This window comes from Schistocerca americana, chromosome 3 (genome assembly GCF_021461395.2).
Source record: "Schistocerca americana isolate TAMUIC-IGC-003095 chromosome 3, iqSchAmer2.1, whole genome shotgun sequence".
Lineage (NCBI taxonomy): Eukaryota > Metazoa > Arthropoda > Insecta > Orthoptera > Acrididae > Schistocerca > Schistocerca americana.
Genome location: NC_060121.1, coordinates 676,894,627 through 676,904,057, shown reverse-complemented (window position 1 = coordinate 676,904,057; position 9,431 = coordinate 676,894,627).

Here is a 9,431-nt window from a genome sequence, read left to right as displayed (position 1 = left end):
TTATTTCTACAGCGTTTTGAAAGTTTATCTTTAATTGTAATTGGCCTGTATAAGAGTAGTTGTGAAACTGGGAGAAAACTTTGGAACCATATTTAAACACATGGAATGGGAGAAGTTTCTATCAGCAGTACAATTTGTACTTTAACGTTTGTTGCATATGAGTAACTTAGAACTCTAGTGCACTAAATAAGCAGCGTTTTCCGCAATATTTCCACACATCTGATGAAATGAGTAATGAGCACTACCATATCTGTGTCTCACAGTAACTGACTGGAATTTATATATGTAAATAGTAGCTAGAAGAGACACAAGGGAAGAAGACATTCTGAATGTCAGTGTGTATGTTGTATGCAATGTAAGCTAAGGCATGAATACTGCGTTGTGTAGTATTCCACATGGTGAATATACAGAGTCATGCCTTGAACAAGGAATTTCCAATTTTCCACTGCCTTCGGTGGTTTGGTAGAATTACTTTGGTGTTCAAATGGTTCAAATGGCTCTGAGCACTATGGGACTCAACATCTGTGGTCATCAGTCCCCTAGAAATTAGAACTACTTAAACCTAACTAACCTAAGGACATCACACACAGCCATGCCCGAGGCAGGATTCGAACCTGCGACCGTAGCGGTCACGCAGCTCCAGACTGACGCGCCTAGAACCGCACGGTAACACCGGCCGGTTACTATGGTGTTATCTGACTTGAAATGACTATACTTGGATCTTCAAAAGGAAAAAAGACGTAGACACGTTTCCATACAAAACTAAATCCTTCGCTCCATAGATAATTTTAATCGGACTATTACACGAACAAAAGCATTGTAAAGTATTTTCCACTTACCTGAATCGAATTCGTAAAACAGTTTTCTCGTTTGTCGTGCTGAGTGGAGCATTAGACTCTTCTCTGAATGTGGAGAGAATATTTTATGTGCAATAGCGCTCACTAAATAATAAATGATAATTTACGTTGTAGTGCAATGGACGCTAAACTATGCTCTAAAGAAGTAATCTAAACGCGAATCTATTTGATGTATTTAAGTTATTCCCTGTCATTCTTACTTACGTATAAGAATACTTGTCTTTTGACGAAATTTTTCCTTGCAGTGGAACTTATGAACTCGTGTATTTTGTCTTTCTGGTTACTTTACACATATGTTACATAAACCCGATTACGATGGACTACCTGCTTGCACCTTTGAGATATAACCAAACTGCACTGTGGCATCTTACCTGCTGTTCTGGTTATTAAACTCTCTGTGTGGAACCTGTCTATCACGATGGGTCCTTGTGCAGACGACAAACGTGGCCTACATCCTGTCTTCGGATCCATCTTATCTTCGTCGGCTGAATCTTCTGACAACCACTACAATCGGAATAGGTTTATCTTACAATTATTCTCACTGCTGTAGAACGATGAGAGATTACCAGACCAATCGAACTGGTTATAGCGTTGGCAATTGTCCGGGATGGGGAAGATGTTGCGGCGCCAGAGATTTTTGTATTACAATATCTTTGTATGACTATTTTCTCTTTGATACAAACAAATGTTCTTGTTGTTGTGAAAGTGAGCAGGGACTCTTACTTGTTTAATTTGGAGCTTCACCGAATGCATGTGTCGTCTGCTGCAATGCCGCATGTGCAACACTGTGGTCTCAAATGATGTGCTTCGAAGATTTTGTGCCTAAACCAGGATTGCATTCTGTCGCTATACCTGCCACCGATAGCTGCCTGCCTGCTTTAAAAAGCGGGCAAGCCTCAGACCTCTATATTTTGCGATGAGTTATGGACTATCAACACCTTGCCACCTAAACTTGGTTTCACCATCTTCCAACTACTTTAGACAAATATTTGCTACAGGGGACATCCGAGAAGCATCGCCGCTTCAGAGATGCTCGTTCCCAGATGTCTTTGGGCAACAGTCTGCCGTTTGTCAGATTCACTTTCGACCGTTGACTTCCGTGTATGAGGAGTGCATCATCACTAGAATGATGCTTCATTCATCTCTGCTTCGCTTATAGACCCTACACATTCCTTATCCGCTAAGGTGCCCACAAATCCACAGTTCTACCACTCGGCACTCAGTAGTCATAATCATCTGGCTCGTGAGTGTATTTATGGGTACTGGGTTACCAGGATGACCCTTTAATTGGAAAGCAAAAAACTAAAACTTGTTTAGTGGAAAGCATGTGTGACAAAACCTCTCCCTAGTAACGTGAAAGCCACTACTTCAAAATTACATTTAGTGTCTGAGCTATAAACACTTTTAAACACGAAAATAACTGTGCAAAATTCTTTCAGCGTGCATATATGAATCTAAACTGCATGTTACTATCTATAAATGAGACTGAATAATTTTTTCATAAAACAGTCACATGGAATGGCCAACTGTTAAATAACAAAAATATTCGTTAGAGAAACGCATTTACTGAATTAAAATTGAGATTTGCTAATGAGTACTGTTCCTAATTTTCTCTCGAAAAGCTCGTTTGAGCTCTACAATTGTTTTTTTACCTTGGCAAAGGATAAGTCGGCTCTACTCTGTCTTCACGCAGCGGAATCTGAACTAGTAAACTGTGTGTACCTAGAATAAATCACAGCGGGGCAAACTGCTTCATTTTATTGATCAGCAAATTAAACTTCTGTCCACTTTCCAAAAATGTGATTCACTGTCCACGCATTACTGCAAGGTGTAACAATGCAGGTCTTGCCAAATCTTTCAAATGGTAGTAGGAAGAGCACGTCAAGTACTTAAAAATGAATAATACAGTATTACGAAATTATACTGAATACCTTTAATAGAATAGAAATATTCCGTACTATCATGAACAATAACCTTTTCTCACTTTTAGACAGAGAAACTAACTTACGTAATGTCACGGTTTGCTCTTTTAAATGTAATACATTTAACTAATGATGGTAGGAAGAAACGAGTTGGAATATTGAACACATGACTGACAATTCAACTGGGATACCAACACAAAGATATTATTATTATTAAACGCAATGACATCGTTATAGTAAAACAACTACTCGGCTGGCGCTTGCAGAAAAATAAACTTAATGCAGATTATCTGTTTTTCCGTATTAGCCATCCATCTATAAAATAATCTCACATCGTCCTCCATCCACAGTCACATATCAGGAAATTTCTAAATTCTCTCTATGGCACGTCCACCACTTAAGCTCGTCACTTTACCATGACACAACACTCTCTTTCCCCCTCTGGCCGATAACTGCTTCAGACTCGTTGGCTCGCCTGAGCTCTAGTCAATACTACTACAATGTCTGGTAACCAAAGAATACGTGTCACTCACGTATCTTGACATGTGGAGATGATCATCGTGGTACAAGCTTCAAACACACTGTCAGATATGCCGAATAAACTGTCATTTTTCACGATATGTACACCTTCAATTACAATTTTTCCTGATATGTACAGCTCTAAAATTTGTTTATACGGACTTTTATAGATGTTATCTGGCCGTAATTACTCAGTTTCCTCTTACTATTTGTGATATTTGTAAAAAATTAAGTGTGTTGGATATGTGTTAGGTGGATGTTTTTATTTCCTTCGCCATTATTTATGTTAAGTAGAGCGCAAACATACAACATATGAGAAAATGTGTTACGAAATTAATATCTCTAATAGTGTACGTTGGTCCTGGCTGCTCAACATAAACTCTACTAGCAGATTCACTGGTCAACCATGTAGGCACCTACTACTTATAATAACGAACTGAGGAGTTACGTCGTCTGGGGCTCCAGTAAGTAGAGTATCTTGTATTGTTCGGGTAAATAACCCACACTTCATATGGCCATGTAATCTGTCAGGATGCCTATTCCCCTAATTCTTTTTTGAGATGTATTATTGAACCTACCGATATGTTGGCAAAATTTGAGTGAAACTCATCCACGCTATGTCCCACACGGTTACGTTTCATTGTTTTGAAAATAGTATGACACTGCCCTCAGTTCACAGATGCAGTTCTAAGAAATTTGAACCTAGTACACAAAAACGCAATATCCATTCATAGAAATATCATAGATTAGAGGTTGCGTTTACGTTGGAGAGCCCTTCTGTAACTTTGATCGACGAATTATTGCGGCGTATCATATGACTGGTGTATGTCCTGTCTTCCTGCTGTCTACCTGCGTAGAAGCGGTGCGCGAGATGGGATAGACGTGTGATGAGTACACTTCCTCGTTTGATAATCCATAAGCTAACTCGTCGCTGAATTGGAAGACATACTGGACTTTTCAAGTCATATAGGAACACACTGGACTTTTCAAGTCATATAGGACACCAGAAGCACCTACCCTTAGCAACAGTGTCTTGATGAGAGATACCGATGCAGACTGTTACAATAAATTACATGTGATACACATTTCGCAACATACTAACTACTTTACTGCATGTTCCTTCGGTAGGGTGAAACTCGCGTGCAAGGACAGACGATTAGAACGATGGTTCAGCCACAACACTGCAGCGTCCTCAGCTAAATACTGTGCAACACAATAGCTCCCTTATTCTCTCTTAATGGTTTGCAGAATACTCATTCTCGTTCTTGTACCTTCCCCATTCTCTTCCGTCACAGGGCACCTGACGTTAACCTTAACCCAGCACCAACTATTGTCCATGCCATTGTGGGGGTGGGCAGTTTTTGAGGTCGAGGATTAGGTTGACCTCCCCAACGTTTCTTGTGTTTCGTGAAATTTGTTCCAAGTTGCGTTTGTGCCGTTTTCGGGCGATAAGGTGTGCTGTGCGCTGCTGTCCATTTGTACCCAATAAAGATGTACTTGAGTGTGGTTTACTGAGTATATTATCAAGTAAATGAGAGAGCTGGTATTTATCAACAAGCATTTCACATTCATTTTAATCGGTAGTAAACATTGTTGTGATGAGATTGTATTTTGTCTTGATGGGTGGAAAATAATTTTGAAGTAAGAGGACAGCTCATACTTGATTTCAAAAAGGCATTTCTTGTTGTTTACTCCATGTGTCTTCTAACAGCTACAGCTACCCTCATTTCGGTAATTCCCCTGAAGTCATCCCATTTACTAGAGTATTGACAAAAAACTTACTAGGGACTTTCACGCAAAGGCAGTCAAGCAAAATACTGTCTCCTATACTGACCCGTGGCGATCTCTACTTGGCTCATGCGTAGCCTTTCACGTCGCCCGAGTACTACATCAAAGTGTTGCGCAGCGTACCTAGGGAATATCCAGTTAGTATGCGAGTGCAGATGCAATGCGCTTCACCATCAAAGGACTGGCCAAGCGGTCCGATATTCTAATCTGCTTGCTAGGGACCTCGGCAATCTCAGAGCCGTTCTACACCTCTGCCAGTAAACGTTGTCACCTGACTTGCAAACGGTACTCCAATTTCACATCGCCCTATACTCAAAGTGAATGACCCACTAGTAGTAAGAATGTGGGTTGCGTGATGAACCATTAATTAGCGGCGTAATATAGAACTTAAATACCTACTTATGTTTATTTCATGACGATGGCCAGTTTTCTTATAATCGTTCAAACTGGAAGAAAAACTATTGACTACCGAAACTTTCTAGTAATGATATCACACGATATTTTAAATCTTCATACGGCTCTCATCTAACGACTTACCCAGTACGTACACATTCAGTTGTAACGCATCTGCTATGCACCGGTAAACTTTAAGAGGGAACAAATGAAGTCATAGACGTGTTTTAGCAATTATATTTTGTCATGAGCTGTCAAGTAATAATTGTGTGTCATGTGTTAGATGCATTGAATTTGTTTGAGTACATCAATTTTCTTTCATAAAGAAGAAAGTACCTAATGGCACACCACACAAATGTGTAAAGTCTTTAATTATATATCTCTTTCCTTATATGTAATCATTGCCTGATTACTTTTCTAAGAAATGTAACATCTTACATTGATTGTGTGAAAACAGAGGAGTAAATACATAAACAAAGTATGGGTTGGCATTTTTTCTTGGGAGATAGGAAACGCTGTCGATAATGTAACTATTTGCATTTCACAAGGAAAATTATTCATTTTTTATATCCAAATGATACAGTACTAATGCTTCCTGGTAAAATGTTTCACCAGGCATAACTTTATCAAAGCTAATGCTTAGTTTAAGAATCATGAAAGAATTTTGTATACTTGGAAGAGACCTGGAGCAACGGGAAGATTTCAGGTTGATTATATAATGGTAAGATGGAGATTTAGAAAACAGGTTTTAAATTGTAAGACGTTTACAGTGGCAAATGTGAACTCTGGACGCATCTTGTTGGTTATGAACTGTTGATTAAAATGAAGAAATTGCAAATACTTATAAATAAGGAGATGGGACCTGGATAATCTGAAACAACCAGAGGTTGTAGAGAGTTTGAGACGGAGAATTAGAGAACAACTGACAGGAACAGGGGAAAGGAATAATGTAGAAAAAGAATGGGTAGCTCTGAGAGATGAAACAGTGAAGGCAGCAGAGGACCAAGTAGGTAAAAATATCAGGGCTAGTAGAAAACCTTCGGTAATACAAGAGATATTGAATTTAATTGATGAAAGGAAAGAAATATAAAACTACAGCTAATGAAGCAAGCGAAAAGCAGAAAACGAGATTGACAGGAGGTGCAAAAAGGTGAGCAGGAATGGCTAGAGGACAAGTGCAGTGCTGTATAAACGTATATCACTAGGGGTAAGACAGGTAACGCCTACAGGAAAATGAGGAGACTTTTGGAGAAACGAGGACCACATGTATGAATATGAACTGCCCAGATGGAAAACAAGTCCTAAGAAAAGGAGGGAATTCAGAAAGGTGGAAGGAGTATACAGAGGGACTATGCAGAGGAGACGTACTTGCGGGAAATATTACGGAAATGGAAGAGGACGTAGAGGAAGATGATAAGGGAGATATGACACCGCGTAAAGAGTTTAATAACGCACTGAAAGACTTAAGTCGAAATAAGGCCCTGGGTGTAGACACCATTCTGTTAGAGCTACTGATAGCCTTTGGAGAGCCAGCCATGTCAAAACTCTTCCATCTGGTGAGGAAGATGTATGAGATGGGCGAAATATCTTCAGACTTCAAGAAGAATGTGATAATCCTAATTCCAAAGAAAGCAGGAGCTGACAGGTGTGAAAATCGCCGAACTATCAGTTTAATAAGTAATGGCTGCAAAATACTGACACGAATCCTCTACAGAAGAATGGGAAAACCGGTAGAAACCGGTCTTGGGAAAGATCAGTTTGGATTTCGGAGAGATGTAGGAACTCACGAGGCAAAATTGAATGTAAAACTTCTCATATAAGTTAAGGAAAGGCAAACCTATATTTCTCCCATTTTTGGACTTAGAGAAAGCTTTTGACAATGTTGACTGAACTACTCTCTTTCAATTCTGAAGGTGGCAGGGGTGAAGTTTAGCCAACCAAAAGCTATTTGCAATTTGTACAGAAACCAGATGGCAGTTATAGTACTCGAGGACATGAAAGGGAAGCAGTGGAAGAGAAGGGAGTGAGTCAGTGCTGTAGCCTTTCCCTGACGTTATTCAATCTATATATAGAGGAAGCAGTAGAGGAAACAAAAGAAAAATTTACAGCAGGAATAAAAGTCTAGGGGGAAGAAATAAGAACCTTAAGGTTAGCCGATGACATTCTAATTCTGTCAGAGACATCAAAGGATAAACGAGGATAATGGAATGTAGTAGAAATAAATGTGATGCTGAGGGGATTAGGTTAGGAAATGAGAGACTTAAAGTAGTAAATGAGTTCTACTATTTGGGAAGCAAAATAACTGATGATCGTCGAAGTAGGGAGGATATAAAATGTAGAATGGCAAAAGCAAGAAAAGTGTTACTGAAGAAGAAATACTTGTTAGTATCGACGACAGATTTAAGGGTCAGGAAATCCTTTGTGAAAGTGTTTGTATGAAGTTTTGCCATTTACGGTAGTGAAACACAGACGATAGACAGTTTAGACAAGAAGAGAATAGAAGCTTTCGAAATGTGGTGATGCAGAAGAATGTTTAGGAATAGGTGGGTAGATCACGTAACTAATGAGGAGGTACTGAATAGAATTGGGGTGTAGAGGAATTGTGGTGCAACTTGACTAGAATAAGGGATCGTTTGTAGTACACGTTCTGAGGCATCAAGAATTACCAATTGATATTGGAGGGAAGCTTGGCGGGTAAAAATTGTGGAATCGGAGAAATCTTCTTGAAAGGACTACTGTTCTAACCTACAAATTGGTTCGAACACGCAATGTGATACCTACGGCTGATAATCACCTCTGTTCGTGTAACAAGCGAGGGTGTTTAGAACAGACGGAATGTGGATACGTGTACAATTCTATCACAAGATTAATCGCTGTGAGACAGATACATGTTAGTTCTAAGATATTCAATGTTTTCAATGGCTATCGAGATGGTGCAGCTAATCTCCAAAACGAATTATGCATATGTGACTGTGGCTGTTTGCAGTTCATAACTAGCGTTAACGGTTCAGGAAACTGTTTACTATCAGTCAACATACCTCAGATTATGGCAATTTCTTAACTTTACCACGTAATGTGAGTTGAATTATGCATATGTGACTGTGGCTGTTTGCAGTTCATAACTAGTGTTAACGGTCCAGCAAACTGTTTACTATCAGTCAACACACCTCAGGTTATGGCAATTTCTTAACTTTATCAGGTAATGTAAGTTGAAATTCAAGATAACAACGTAAACTGTCCCATAGAAGATATCGAAGTTATCGTGTGAAGATAGGTGGCAAGTTTGGTAACGCACCTGGTTTCATCACCTAGAGTTCACATTACCTTTATACTTGACAGTGGCGACCGGTGGCTCCACCGACACATTGTTTGTCGAGAGAAGACCTTCCCATCATCCTCGCGCGCTCTACTGGAACACGGCTTCTCCCTACTGGACTAGACTTTGGACTGCAGTATGAAGAGCTAATTGCTGAGCTTGTAAGACTTCACCAATATTTATGGACTGTCTGATAGTATTAGTCAACAACTACGTTTACTCGCACACGTCGAACATTACCATTCACTTTTTGTAATCATTAATTTTCCTTGTTTTTGTTGAATTCTAATTTGATAAGATACTGACTATGGACTTAAACAGCAACTGCAATGTGATGATTTTAGAAAGGATGAAAAATTGCCCAACCAGTTGCGTAACATAGGTTAATGAAAACCCTTTACCTGGGTTTCTGGTTAGAAAATTATTATCTCCAAAGGAGTTTGTGACACTTGTTACATTTTGTGTGGAAAACTAATGTTATAATGGAGCAATTTGGCTCTTGACGAGTAAAGTAATAACAGGTCATGGCCATGATATAAGTGAGTGTAAACTTCACTTGTAAAATTCGTCGTTTATTTGGGGTGAATTACGGCTTCATTCTAGCGTACCATTCCAACACAATATGCGTCAAATTCT